The following is a 15,319-nucleotide window of genomic DNA, read 5'->3' on the forward strand; positions in this document are numbered from 1 at the left end:
TTCTTACTAAATGGCCTCAAATTCATTTTAGAAAATAATTATTTCCTATACCATAAATATATTTATCACCAACAGAAAGGAACCGCTATGGGGTTCAAAGTGGCCCCATCCTATGCAAATCTGTTCAAGTGAACACATCAAGAATGACCCCGAATTTTCATCACATATAATCCTCTACCATCAATATATTGACAATCTTTTCTTTCTTTTGAGAGGGTCGAAGGAGTCTATAGCCAAATTCAATGAGAGGATCAATATGAACAATTGGGGAATGAAATGAGATGAGTGAAGAACAGGTTAATTTCCTTGATCTTAATATCACACATGACAGATCTATGTTTATTACATCTACATATATTAAAGCAGTAGACGTTAATAGCTACTTAGAATACAACAGCGCGCGCTATAAACCTTGGTTAAGAAATTTATCCTAAGGGGAAAATAAGCGCGTGCGCAAAAACTGCACGAATGATGTCACTTCCAAAAGACAAGCTGGAATCTTGGCAATCAGCTTTAGAGAATATAATCACCAGCTGACCATTACCAGTGAAAGAGGTGCCTAAAAATTACTTTTTATTTCCATTCTTAAAATTAATAAAAGCAACATATATGTGAATATTGTGCTTGTATTATGTCAGAAAGTACCAAAATAAGGAAAAGAGAGCTGTTAAGATATATCAAGGGAGTGCTATATTGCTGAGACATAAGCACCTCCCCTTCTTTTATTTGAGTATGATAGTTACAACTCAAATAATAGGAATTACTCCCTTAGTCATCCATTACTGGTGACTAGTTCACCCAACGCGTTTCTGTCGCCTATTTAAACGACGTCATCAGGGGAGTTAAACAGAACATCAAGAGTTACTTAAAAATAATATATATGCCAGAGTCCAATGACCCATCAGACAGTCAGAGATTATTTATAATTCTTCTCCACTACTGCCACATATGCTCTCAATACAGGGGATATGATAAACCAAATGGGTATGCCCCTTTAAGAATTGAAGTCCTCAGCCAGCGGGGGTTTAACCTGCAAAAGATAAAAAATAACAGCCAACAAGACGTGCAGCAATCATGTATATGTGTCCCCTTCCAGGTTTTATCATCAGCACAGTTTTGCTCACTCACTTATAACTAGTGTTGAGCGGCATAGGCCATATTCGAATTCGCGAATATTCGCGAATATATGGACGAATATTCGTCATATATTCGCGAATATTCGCATATTCGTTATATTCCCGTTTTATTTTCGCGTATGCGAAAATACGCACATGCGAAAATTAGCATATGTGGAAATTCGCATATGCGAAAATTAGCATATGCTAATTTTCGCATATGCGAATTTTCACACGCCAGTCTCACACAGTAGTATTACAGCCTTCTTTACACCACACAAGCTGGAAGCAGAGAGGGGTGATCACTGTGATGTGTACTGTGAAGAAAAAAAAAACAACAAAAAAACGAATATTCGTAATTACGAATATATGGCGCTATATTCGCGAAATTCGCGAATTCGCGAATATACGATATTCGCGAATAATATTCGAATTGCGAATATTCGCGAGCAACACTACTTATAACCCTCCAGCTGGTATCCCTGCAAAACAAAAACCATATCCCTTCTCAGTATTCAAATCCTCGGAGAAGTTCCTGCAGAGAAACAAACTCAAAACTAAAGTTACTTACAGTTCTGAGTCTTCATATAAAATATGTCGGCAGCGCGCACTCTCGCAGTGGCGAAGAGACCGGCTGACTTCCAGCCCAGCGCGCTGCCGGGGAAGACGGCGTCTGACATCTTATGCAGCGGGACCGCTACGTCACATCCGATGCACCCGCCCTGCTTCCCTAGGCGACGCGTCCCTGTGCATAGTAACCAGCACACGCCGGGCGTGTATTAACTATTAGCGGTCCATGCAGAAGGTCAGTCGATATATTAGTCTGGTCAATTAGATATGTTTATTGGCTTCTAGGTATTATTATGGAGAAACTGATAGGTCTAACAGTCAAAATACTTATTGTGCAACATTTAAGTTGAAATCAAGAAAAATACAAATGCTGCCCGCAGAAAATTTAGAAACTATTTTTATATGTATATATATATATATATACACATGTATACACATACACATATATATACACACACACACATATATATACTTATACCTTAGATGGTACAGGAACAATCCATAGATAGATATGTATAGTTAAGGGTGGATTATAAGGTTAGAGTAGCTAATGCACAGGACCTGATTGACATATATATGTATATATATGGACAATTCAATGGAGGTGATATACATATACATATAGACCAATACGCATATGTATAAATAAAAAGGTGCAAACATTATTTCAGGGTGGAATTGTTACCGGGCAATACATCCCTATTTAGGGAGATGAATAATATACATCGGGGCCCTAGGTGAACATTATTAACGCCCTAATATACCCTATCAGATGATCCCTATTCCTAGGTGGCTTCATCCATAAGGGATGGCCCCGCTCTGGAACCTTCTATATGCCCTAGACAACCCTAACTTACCTGTTGGAGGTCTATCTCATAAGGCCCACTAGGGTCTTCCCTGTCTGCCTATATCCTCCAACCAAATCTCACCCCAACAATAATCATGCACCTATAGAAAACACGAGAAGTTAAGTTGTTCATTTAGTCCAGGCGGAGTATATGTTTTAAGCTTATAAATCCACTTGCACTCCTTTTGGAGTAGCAAGCGGTCAAGATCCCCCCCCCCCCCTAGGAGACCGGGGTATAACTTCAATGCCTCTAAACCTTATGCTGTATAACCGATCCCTATGGAACTTCATCATATGCCTTGCTATTGTAGTGTCTCTCTGATTTCGAATATCCCCTATATGCTCCAGGAATCTTTTACGCAATTCCCGTATGGTTTTTCCTACGTAATACCTGGGACACGGGCAGTAGGCAATATAGATCACTGTTTTTGAACTGCAATTAATGAACAGTTTAATTTTTAGATTATCACCTCTCGTGTCATCCATCACTCTCCAAGACTTGTCCACATATTGACACGCCCTACAATGGCCGCATTTATAGCAGCCCGAGGGCTGTGTGTAATCACTCAACTAGGTTCTGTTAGCCACCCTTTCTGGAGTCAGGTGACTCCTCACCACTCTATCTCCTATAGATTGTCCTTTTCGATATGTGACTAAAGGTCTGTCACTTAACACCTCCTGATCTCATCCGCCATGTTATCATAGGTCCCTATGATACGCAATTGATTATAGCTGTCTGTCTTTGTACAGGGGATCAGTAATGCATTACGTGGGGTCTGTAAGGCATGTTTATAGGCTCGTCTAAGTACGTAGTCGGGATACCCTCGATTTCTAAATCTATTTCTTAAATCCATGGCTTCTCTTTTGAAGGTCTGTAGATTAGAACAGTTTCTTCTTAACTGAAGGTACTGTCCTTTCGGGATTCCTCGTTTCAGTGACCCAGGATGACAACTCTGCCAGCCCAGCAGGCTGTTAGTCGCTGTTTGTTTTCTATATATGGTAGTCTGCAGGTCTCCCTTCTCATCTTTATAGATTTTTATGTCCAGGAAGGCTATCTCTCGACTCTGTACCTCAAAGGTAAAATGTAGGCCCAGTTGATTGTTATTAAGAGACCCCACAAGTTCCTTAAATTCTTCAGCCGTACCCTTCCACACAACAAAAATGTCGTCTATAAATCTGGACCATAGTAATGCTTGATCACAAAATTTTTCTCTTTCGTTGGTGAATACGTGGGTGGCCTCCCACCAACCCAGGAGTATGTTGGCGTATGTGGGGGCACAAGGGCTCCCCATGGCCGTACCCCTGAGTTGGTGGTACACCCAGCCATCGAAGAGAAAGTAATTGTGTGTTAATACAAAGTTCATTAGGTCAAGAATGAACTCATTGTGTTTCTGTAAGAAGCCCCCTCTAAACGACAAATAATATGATACAGCTTGTAGCCCCACATTATGCGGGATCGAGGAGTACAAAGCCTCGACATCCACACTGGCAAGGATAGTATCCTCATTCAGGTTCAATCCTTCAATTTTATTCAAAAGGTCCATAGTGTCCCTCAAGTAAGAGGGTAATGATAGTACAAATTGTCGTAAAACCTGATCCACATAGATCCCCACGTTTTGTAACAAACTCCCTATTCCTGCCACTATGGGGAGTGGTCCCCTTATGTATTTTAGGGAGAGAGTAAAATGTGGGGATCACGGGGGTTCTAGGTGTGAGAAACATAAATTCATTCTTGTCCAGCAATTTGTTATCAAGTGCAGGTTTCAGGATTCCCATTAGTTCCTGTTGGTATCTAGATGTAGGATCACAGTCAAGTATTTCATAAGTGTCTTTATCACGTAGTAATTTATTACACATATCAATATATTGGGACCGATTTAATATTATTATATTTCCTCCCTTGTCAGATGGTTTTATAATTATGTTAGAATTCTGACTCAATTCTGCAAGGGCTTGTCTTTCGTCCCTTGTGATGTTATCCATTCTATGTTTAATTCCAGAAAGATTTTCCAGATCCTTAAGTACCAGGTCCAGAAACACATCCACAACTGATGTATCAGACAAAGGAGGAAACGTTCTATTTTTAAGTTTACAATTTGAAAATGGAGCTACGGTACTATCCCTTTCACTTTCCTATAATAGGGCCTCCAGATCCCTGGTGGTCCTTAAATCTTCAGCTGTCATCCCCAGTTCTTGGCACAGCTTTTTATCCTGTAATTTATGAAATTTGTGCCACTTGAGCTTTCTGGCATACAGGTGGAGGTCCTTAGTCCATTCAAAGGAGTCAAATCTAGTGGTTGGTACGAATGACAACCCTCTTTCCAGGACCGCCACCTGTATATCAGAAATGCTGAAGTTAGAGAGATTGATCACCTGTAATTTATCCTCAGATTTTAGGTTCTGCCGGGATTCTGACCCTTCTTTTGGCGTAATTGGTATGGAAGCGCTTGATCCCCCTCTAAAAAAGAGGGCACAGAAGAAGAGGGCAATCCACATGTTGATGGGGATCTGGATTGACTAGGTCCCTGTGTTCTACCCTGTCCACGTCCACGTTCCCCCCCCCCCCCCCCCCCTGGGTCTACTGTTCCTATAATTACCACCTCCTCTGCCTCTCTTGTTGTATTGCCTATCTGAATCTGATTGATCTGCTTCTTAGGATGATATTTCTGTCTCTATCTCTCTAGCAGGTGGGTGTGTAAGTACCGTATAAGCTCTATTCTCCTTAAAGTCCTGAATGTCCCGAATAAATTGACTGTGTTTTTCTTTCCTTAACCTGATAGTTAAATCATTCAATAGTTGCCTGTAGTTGTGTTTCTTTAATAGAGAAATCGGTTTCAGTTTTAAATTTAAGGGCCAGTTCTCTTTGTTCTTCCAACTTTAAAGTGGCCTTCTCTAAATGAACCTTCTCCTCCTCAAGTAATATCTGAATGAACCTGAGTGAACAGGAGGTCGCTTCTATCTGCCACTTAGATAATACTGCCTGTGTCCTGAGTCTAGTTGAGGGAAGTACAGGTACCCTTAAACCTCTAGGAACAATTTTGTTCTTGAGGTAGTTTTCAAATGCCTGTACCTCCCAGAATGATGTTATATAATTTTTATAACAATATGTAAGTTCTCTAAAAGCTGTTTTTAGAGAAGGCGTATATCGAGGTTGTGCAAATTCCTGCTCAGAGAAAATCTGCTTTGCTTCTGTAAGCCAATTCTCCACATTGATCACTTCATTAAGAAAGCCAGCCATATCTCAAATGATATAATCCTATTGTACACAACAGGTATGGTCCTGTACACGACCGAAATATTCATAAATCCTCTTTGCAACAAAACAATATAATCACCAGCTGACCATTACCAGTGAAAGAGGTGCCTAAAAATTACCTTTTATTTCCATTCTTAAAATTAATAAAAGCAACATATATGTGAATATTGTGCTTGTATTATTTCAGAAAGTACCAAAATAAGGAAAAGAGAGCTGTTAAGATATATCAAGGGAGTGCTATATTGCTGAGACATAAGCACCTCCCCTTCTTTTATTTGAGTATGATAGTTACAACTCAAATAATAGGAATTACTCCCTTAGTCATCCATTACTGGTGACTAGTTCACCCAACGCGTTTCTGTCGCCTATTTAAACGACGTCATCAGGGGAGTTAAACAGAACATCAAGAGTTACTTAAAAATAATATATATGCCAGAGTCCAATGACCCATCAGACAGTCAGAGATTATTTATAATTCTTCTCCACTACTGCCACATATGCTCTCAATACAGGGGATATGATAAACCAAATGGGTATGCCCCTTTAAGAATTGAAGTCCTCAGCCAGCGGGGGTTTAACCTGCAAAAGATAAAAAATAACAGCCAACAAGACGTGCAGCAATCATGTATATGTGTCCCCTTCCAGGTTTTATCATCAGCACAGTTTTGCTCACTCACTTATAACCCTCCAGCTGGTATCCCTGCAAAACAAAAACCATATCCCTTCTCAGTATTCAAATCCTCGGAGAATCCAATCAGGTTTAGAGATAAGAACTATCCAGAGTCCATTATTAAAGATGCCTACAAAAAAGTAAAAACTAGGACCCGACAGGATTGTCTGTACCCAGACCCAGTAAAAACAGGGGTTCCATTAAATATGGAGACAACCAGCGCCCGGAATATCGACTTCATCACCACTAAATGTGACCACTTGAAAGAAATCAAACAAATCCTACGTGAGCGCTGGCATAACCTTCAGATCGAAGACCTGCGAATCAACCGAAGGTCACCTACCGCCGGGCCCCCTCCTTAAAAACATTTTGGCCCCAGTGTTATTAAACAACATAAAACTCTCAATATGAGCCCAGCTCACCAGCAGCTTCATATAGACAAGAGGGGCCGATGTTGTAACGAAATAAACAATAACAGAATAACGGAATATCACTATAACAGAACTGGGGAAAGATTCAACGTAACATTCAGACTTACCTGCCAGGCCTCTTACGTCATTTATTTATTAGAATTCCTCTGCGGACTCCAATATGTTGGACGCACAATACAACCGTTACGAAACCGCTTGAATAAGTACAGACAAAACCTGCACCTAATAAACTCTTTGTCTGCACATCCATCACGTGTGGTCTGGACCGTCATTTACTCGAGGAGAAGCGTCTGGAAAAGTCCTGTTTTCATGGATTCTACCCAATACTGAAGTGACCTTGAGGCCAGCTGACCTCCAACGTCATCACGATCCTAAATGCACATCACGGTGTTGTGCCCGCAGCACAACAAATTCTGGTAAGCAGACTACACACCCATTGGGGGCACCCACTTACCTAAAACCTCTACACTAGAAGCGCACCTTTGTTTTCTTTTTCTATGTAAAATGCTGTGCTATAGCAGGCTGTAGTAATGGAGTAACGATAACACTGATCAATGCTGTTCTATGGCAGGCTGTAGTAATGGAGTAACGATAACACTGATCAATGCTGTTCTATGGCAGACTGTAGTAATGGAATAACGATAACACTGATCCATGCTGTGCTATGGCAGGCTGTAGTAATAGAGCGCCGATAACACTGATCAATGCTGTTCTATGGCAGGCTGTAGTAATGGAGTAACGATAACACTGATCAATGCTGTTCTATGGCAGGCTGTAATATGGAGCGCTGATAACACTGATCAATGCTGTTCTATGGCAGGCTGTAATATGGAGCGCTGATAACACTGATCAATGCTGTTCTATGGCAGGCTGTAGTAATGGAGCGCCGATAACACTGATCAATGCTGTGCTATGGCAGACTGTAGTAATGGAGCACTGATTACATTGATCAATGCTGTGCTATGGCAGACTGTAGTAATGGAGCACTGATTACATTGATCAATGCTGTGCTATGGCAGACTGTAGTAATGGAGCACTGATTACATTGATCAATGCTGTGCTATGGCAGACTGTAGTAATGGAGCACTGATTACATTGATCAATGCTGTGCTATGGCAGGCTGAAGTAATGGAGCACTGATTACATTGATCAATGCTCTGCTATGGCAGGCTGTAGTAATGGAGCACGGATTACATTGATCAATGCTGTTCTATGGCAGGCTGTAGTAATGGAGCACTGATAACATTGATCAATGCTGTGCTATGGCAGGCTGTAGTATTGGAGCACTGATTACATTGATCAATGCTCTGCTATGGCAGGCTGTAGTAATGGAGCACTGATTACATTGATCAATGCTGTGCTATGGCAGGCTGTAGTAATGGAGCACTGATAACATTGATCAATGCTGTGCTATGGCAGGCTGTAGTAATGGAGCACTGATAACATTGATCAATGCTGTGCTATGGCAGACTGTAGTAATGGAGCACTGATTACATTGATCAATGCTGTGCTATGGCAGGCTGAAGTAATGGAGCACTGATTACATTGATCAATGCTCTGCTATGGCAGGCTGTAGTAATGGAGCACTGATTACATTGATCAATGCTGTTCTATGGCAGGCTGTAGTAATGGAGCACTGATAACATTGATCAATGCTGTTCTATGGCAGGCTGTAGTAATGGAGCACTGATAACATTGATCAATGCTGTGCTATGGCAGGCTGTAGTATTGGAGCACTGATTACATTGATCAATGCTCTGCTATGGCAGGCTGTAGTAATGGAGCACTGATTACATTGATCAATGCTGTGCTATGGCAGGCTGTATAAGCAGAGAGCATGTTATTTTCTTATTACAGAAGTGACCACATGTTTAAGCATCTAATGGGAAAACTAAGACAAGAAGAAAAAATATTTGATGCCATTCAATATGGGGAGGGTAGTTGGTGAGTTTCCCAGAACAGTGCCCCCCCCCCCTGTCCTCAGGTTATGTGTGGAATTACAACTTGGCTCCATTTATGTCCATGGAACTGAGCTGTAACACAACACACAACCTGATTCTTTTAAGAATTGCGTCTCCAAGGAGATGGCATCCGCACTGAGACTTGACTCCTGTCACTGCTGTCATCTTCCCTCCAGCTGCACCTCCTGTCACTGCTGTTATCTTCCCTCCAGCTGCACCTCCTGTCAACCCTTCTCCTGTTGCATCTGCTGTCACTGCTGTCATCCTCCCTTTTATTGCCCCTCCTCTCTTCCTCTCCCCTGCTGCACCTCCTGTCATTGCTGTCACCTTCCCTCTTGCAGCACCTCCTGTCATTGCTGTCAACTTCCCTCCTGCAGCACCTCCTGTCATTGCTGTCACCTTTCCTCCTGCAGCACCTCCTGTCATTGCTGTCACCTTCCCTCCTGCAGCACCTCCTGTCATTGCTGTCACCTTCCCTCTTGCAGCACCTCCTGTCATTGCTGTCACCTTCCCTCCTGCAGCACCTCCTGTCATTGCTGTCACTGACGGCTGAGATAGGCGTGGTACAAGGGATTAGGCAAGAGCAAGGTCGGACATATCAGAAGGTCAGGGCAGGCAGCAAGGATCGTAGTCAGGGGCAACGGCAGAAGGTCTGGAACACAGGCTTGGGACACACAAGGAAACGCTTTCACTGGCACAATGGCAACAAGATCCGGCAATACAGGGAAGGGAAAGTGAGGTAATATAGGCTAGGGCACAGGTGAATGCACTAATTGGGCCAGGCGCCAATCAGAGGCGCACTGGCCCTTTAAATCGCAGAGAGCCGGCGCGCGCGTGCCCTAGGGAGCGGGGCCGCGCGCCGGGACTGGATAGATGGAGGACTGATTGGGTGAGAAGACTGGGGTGCGGACCGCGAGCGGGCGCGTCCCGCATCACGGGTCGCATCCCCGCCAGAGACACTTACGCAGTGCTCCCGGTCAGCAGGTCTGACTGGGGCGCTGCGACAAGGTGAACGCTGCGAGCGCTCCGGGGAGGAGCGGGGACCTGGAACAATCGGCGTAACAGTACCCCCCCCCCCCTTGGGTCTCCCCCTCTTTTTGGGACCCGAGAACTTGTGAATGAACTCCTTGTCGAGGATGTTATCCTCGGGTTCCCAAGACCTCTCCTCAGGTCCACAATTTTCCCAATCTACGAGAATTTCTTTTCACCTCTGACTGTCTTAGAAGCGAGAATTTCTTTAACAGAGAAGACATCGGAGGAGCCAGAGACAGGAGCTGGAGCGACAACCTTGGGAGAGAAGCGGTTAAGGACAAGCGGTTTAAGAAGAGAAACATGAAAAGCATTAGGAATACGGAGAGAAGGAGGAAGAAGGAGTTTGTAGGAGACAGGATTGATTTGACTCTTGATTTTAAAGGGACCAAGAAAACGTGGTCCCAGCTTATAACTGGGGACACGGAAGCGGATATACTTGGCGGAGAGCCACACTTTGTCCCCAGGAGCAAAGACAGGAGGAGTTCTTCTCTTTTTGTCGGCATGCTTCTTCATCCGGGACGAGGCCTGTAGGAGGGACTTTTGAGTTTCCTTCCAGATGATGGAGAAGTCCCGGGTAACTTCATCAACAGCGGGCAAACCAGAAGGCGTGGGAATGGGGAGGGTGAGGGCAGAGGGTGAGGGCCGTACACCACAAAGAACGGGGATTTGGCGGAGGATTCAGAGTCCTTGAAATTGTACGAGAATTCAGCCCAGGGTAGAAGATCAACCCAATCGTCCTGGCGGGAGGAAACAAAATGTCGCAAATAGTCACCAAGGATCTGGTTAACTCTCTCTACTTGCCCATTGGATTGGGGATGATAGGAGGACGAGAAATTTAATTTGATTTTTAATTGATTACAGAGAGCTTTCCAAAATTTCGATCCAAATTCTATCCGAGACGATATGCGTGGGAAGCCCGTGAAGGCGAAAAATGTGCACAAAAAATTGCTTCGCCAACTGTGGCGTTGAAGGAAGACCTGGAAGTGGAATAAAATGTGCCATCTTGGAGAAACGATCAACGACCACCCAAATGACTGTGTTGCCATGGGATAAAGGCAGGTCCGTAATAAAATCCATGGCAATTTGAGACCATGGTAGCTCAGGAACAGGCAAAGGATGAAGAAGTCCAGCAGGCTTCTGGCGAGGAGTCTTGTCCCGGGCACAAACTGTACAGGCCCGAACAAAATCAGCGACATCTGCCTCCAGGGTAGGCCACCAATATAAACGAGAGATGAGTTGGATGGACTTTTTGACGCCAGCATGGCTGGCGAGGTGCGAGGAGTGTCCCCACTTGAGGATCTTGAGGCGCTGGCGTGGAAGAACGAAAGTCTTTCCAGGAGGAGTTTGTCTGATAGAAGCTGGAGCAGAGGAGATCAGACACTCAGGAGGTACAATGTGTTGCAGGGGGGCTTCCGATTCGGAAGCATCAGAGGAACGTGAAAGGGCGTCAGCCCTGATGTTTTTTTCAGCAGGACGAAAATGAATCTCGAAGTTAAAACGGGCAAAAAACAACGACCACCTAGCCTGGCGTGGCTTCAGACGTTGAGCAGACTGGAGATACGAGAGATTCTTGTGGTATGTGTAGATGACAATCGGGGTTTGGAACCCTCCAGCAGGTGCCTCCATTCTTCGAGAGCTAGTTTAATGGCCAGAAGTTCACGATCACCAATCCGCCGGAGAGAAGGTTTTAGAAAAGAAACCACAAGTAATGTTATGTCCGGTAGAGTTTTTTTGTAGAAGTACGGCTCCGGCTTCGTACGATGAGGCGTCCACTTCCAGCAAGAAGGGTTTAGATGGATCAGGTCTGGAGAGTACGGGAGCAGAAGCGAAGGCAGTTTTGAGGCGATTGCATGCCACATCCGCTTGGGGAGGTCAGGACTTAGGGTTGGCATTCTTCCTGGTTAGGGCCACAATCGGAGCAAAATGGTGGAAAAATGCGGAATAAACTGTCGGCAGTAATTGGCAAATCCCAAGAAGCGTTGGATAGCTCTGGATAGTCTCTGGAGCACTAGGCGGACATGGCGGCGGTGTTCTTCGAGACTAGAGGAAAAAATCTAAATGTCGTCCAGGTAAACCACAACACAGGTATATAACAAATCCCGAAATATTTCATTCACGAAGTCCTGGAAGACAGCGGGGGCATTGCAGAGCCCAAAGGGCATAACCAGATATTCAAAATGTCCGTCTCTGGTATTAAATGCGGTCTTCCACTCATCCCCTTTTCTGATGCGAATGAGATTATATGCGCCTCTTAAGTCCAATTTGGTAAAGATGTTAGCGCCACGAAGGCGGTCAAAGAGTTTTTGATAGTGATTTTATTTAAACCGCGATAATCAATGCACGGCCGTAAGGAACCGTCTTTTTTTGAGACAAAGAAGAACCCCGCTCCGGCAGGGGATGAAGACTTGCGGATGAATCCCCTCTTTAAATTTTCTTTGATGTAGTCTGACATGGCTTGAGTCTCAGGAGCGGACAGAGGATAGATCCTGCCTCGGGGTGGAGTAGTACCAGGAAGGAGGTCAATAGGCCAGTCATAAGGCCTGTGAGGTGGCATAGTCTCTGCTTGTTTTTTTGCAAAAAACATCGGCATAGTCCTGATAGGCCTTGGGAAGACCTGGTATAGGAGGAACCACAGGGGTTTGACTGACGGAGCCGGGAGCAGATGTGAGGCATTTTTTGAGGCAAGAAGAACCCCAGCTCTTGATCTCCCCGGTGGTCCAGTCAAGGGTTGGGGAATGACGTTGGAGTCAAGGCAGTCCGAGGAGAATTTCAGAAGTGCAGTTGGGGAGGACCAGAAATTCAATTTTTTCGTGATGTAGTCCAATGCACATTAACAGGGGTTCTGTGCGGTAACGCACAGTACAGTCCAATTTTTCTCCATTAACTGAATAGATGTAAAGTGGTCTGACGAGACTGGTCACTCGGATGTTGAACCTATTAACGAAAGAGGCCAAAATAAAATTTCCTGCAGAACCGGAGTCCAAGAAGGCCACAGCTGAGAAGGAGGAGTTAGCAGAAGGAGAAATCCGAACAGGCACAGTGAGACGTGGAGAAGCAGAGTTCACACCTAGAGCTGTCTCACCTTTGTGCGGGATCGGAGTGCGTCCTTCCTGACGCGGAGGACGGATGTGACAATCCTTCAGGAAGTGTTCGGTACTGGCACAGTACAGGCATAGGTTCTCATTGCGGCGGCGAGTCCTCTCTTGTAGGGTCAGGCGAGACCGGTCTACTTGCATAGCCTCCACGGCAGAAGGCACAGGAACAGATTGCAGCGGACCAGAGAAGAGAGGAGCCGGGGAGAGAAATCGCCTGGTGCGAACAAAGTCCATATCCTGACGGAGCTCCTGACGCCTTTCGGAAAAACGCATGTCAATGCGGGTGGCCAAATGGATAAGTTCATGCAGGTTGGCAGGAATTTCTCGTGCAGCCAGTACATCTTTGATGTTACTGGATAGGCCTTTTTTGAAGGTCGAGCAGAGGGCCTCATTGTTCCAAGATAATTCAGAGACGAGGGTACGAAATTGGATGGCGTATTCGCCGACAGAAGAATTTCCTTGGACAAGGTTCAACAAGGCAGTCTCGGCAGAAGAGGCTCGGGCTGGTTTCTCGAAGACACTACGAACCTCAGCGAAGAAGGACTGGACAGTGGCAGTGACAGGATCATTGCGGTCCCAGAGCGGTGTGGCCCATGACAAGGCCTTCCCAGACAGGAGACTGACCACGAAAGCCACCTTAGACCGTTCTGTGGGAAATTGGTCCGAGATCATCTCCAAGTGCAGGGAACATTGCGAGAGAAAACCACGGCAGAGTCTAGAGTCCCCATCAAATTTGTCCGGCAGAGACAAGCGGAGGCTGGAAGCGGCCACTCGCTGCGGAGGAAGTGCAGGAGCTGGCGGAGGAGATGGTTGCTGAAGCTGTGGCAAAAGTTGTTGCAGCATAACTGTCAGTTGGGACAGCTGATGTCCTTGTTGCGCTATCTGTTGAGACTGCTGGGTGACCACCGTGGTAAGGTCAGCGACAACTGGCAGCGGGACCTCAGCGGGATCCATGGCCGTATCTACTGTCAGGATCCGGGTACTGTGAGGATGCTGGTGGTGGATCCTCTGTGTCAGTGGGGTGATGACGTGGGCCGTACCAGGGGAACGGAGTCTAAGGGGTTACTGGTTTTCACCAGAGCCCGCCGCAAAGCGGGATGGACTTGCTGCGGCAGGTGACCCCCAGGTCATTCCACCAGATAGCGACTCAACCCCGACTGACGGCTGAGATAGGCGCGGTACAAGGGATTAGGCAAGAGCAAGGTCAGACGTAGCAGAAGATCAGGGCAGGCAGCAAGGATCGTAGTCAGGGGCAACAGCAGGACGTCTGGAACACTGGCTTGGGACATACAAGGAAACGCTTTCACTGGCCCAATGGCAACAAGATCCGGCGATGCTGGGAAGGGGAAGTGAGGTAATATAGGCTAGGGCACAGGTGAATGCACTAATTGGGACAGGCGCCAATCAGCGGTGCACTGGCCCTTTAAATCGCAGAGAGCCTGAACAGACAGAGGACAGGTCGGGTGAGAAGATTGGGGTGCGAACCGCGAACGGGCACGTCCCGCATAGTGGGTCGCATCCCCGCCAGAGACACTAACGCAGCGCTCCCGGTCAGCGGGTCTGACTGGGGCGCTGCGACAAGGTGAACGCTGCGAGCGCTCTGGGGAGGAGTGGGGACCCGGAGCGCTCGGCGTAACATCAGCGATGGGTTATGTCCCACGGGAGGGTGCTGGGCTACGGTAAGAGATGGGTTATGTCCAAGGAAGGGTGCTGGGCTGCGGTAAGAAATGGGTTATGTCCCCCGGGAGGGTGCTGGGCTGCGGTCAGAGATGGGTGATGTCCCTGGGAGGGTGCTGGGCTGCAGTAAGAAATAGGTTATGTCCCTGGGAGGGTGCTGGGCTGCGGTAAGAAATGGGTTATGTCCCCGGGAGGGAGCTGGGCTGTGGTAAGAAATGGGTTATGTCCCTGGGAGGGTGCTGGGCTGCGGTCAGAGATGGGTGATGTCCCTGGGAGGGTGCTGGGCTGCAGTAAGAAATAGGTTATGTCCCTGGGAGGGTGCTGGGCTGCGGTAAGAAATGGGTTATGTCCCCGGGAGGGAGCTGGGCTGTGGTCAGCGATGGGTTATGTTCCTGGGAGGGTGCTGGGCTGCGGTCAGAGATCGGTTATGTCCCTGGGAGGGTGCTGGGCTGCGGTAAGAAATCGGTTATGTCCCTGGAAGGGTGCTGGGCTGCGGTAAGAAATCGGTTATGTCCCGGGGAGGGTGCTGGGCTGCGGTCAGAAATGGATCATGTCCTGGGGAGGGAGCTGGGCTGCGGTCAGAAATGGGTTATGTCCCGGGGAGGGTGCTGGGCTGCGGTCAACGATGGGTTATGTCCCCGGGAGGGTGCTGGGCTGCAGTCAGC

The sequence above is a fragment of the Hyla sarda genome, chromosome 12 (assembly GCF_029499605.1).
Source record: "Hyla sarda isolate aHylSar1 chromosome 12, aHylSar1.hap1, whole genome shotgun sequence".
Classification (NCBI taxonomy): Eukaryota; Metazoa; Chordata; class Amphibia; order Anura; family Hylidae; genus Hyla; species Hyla sarda.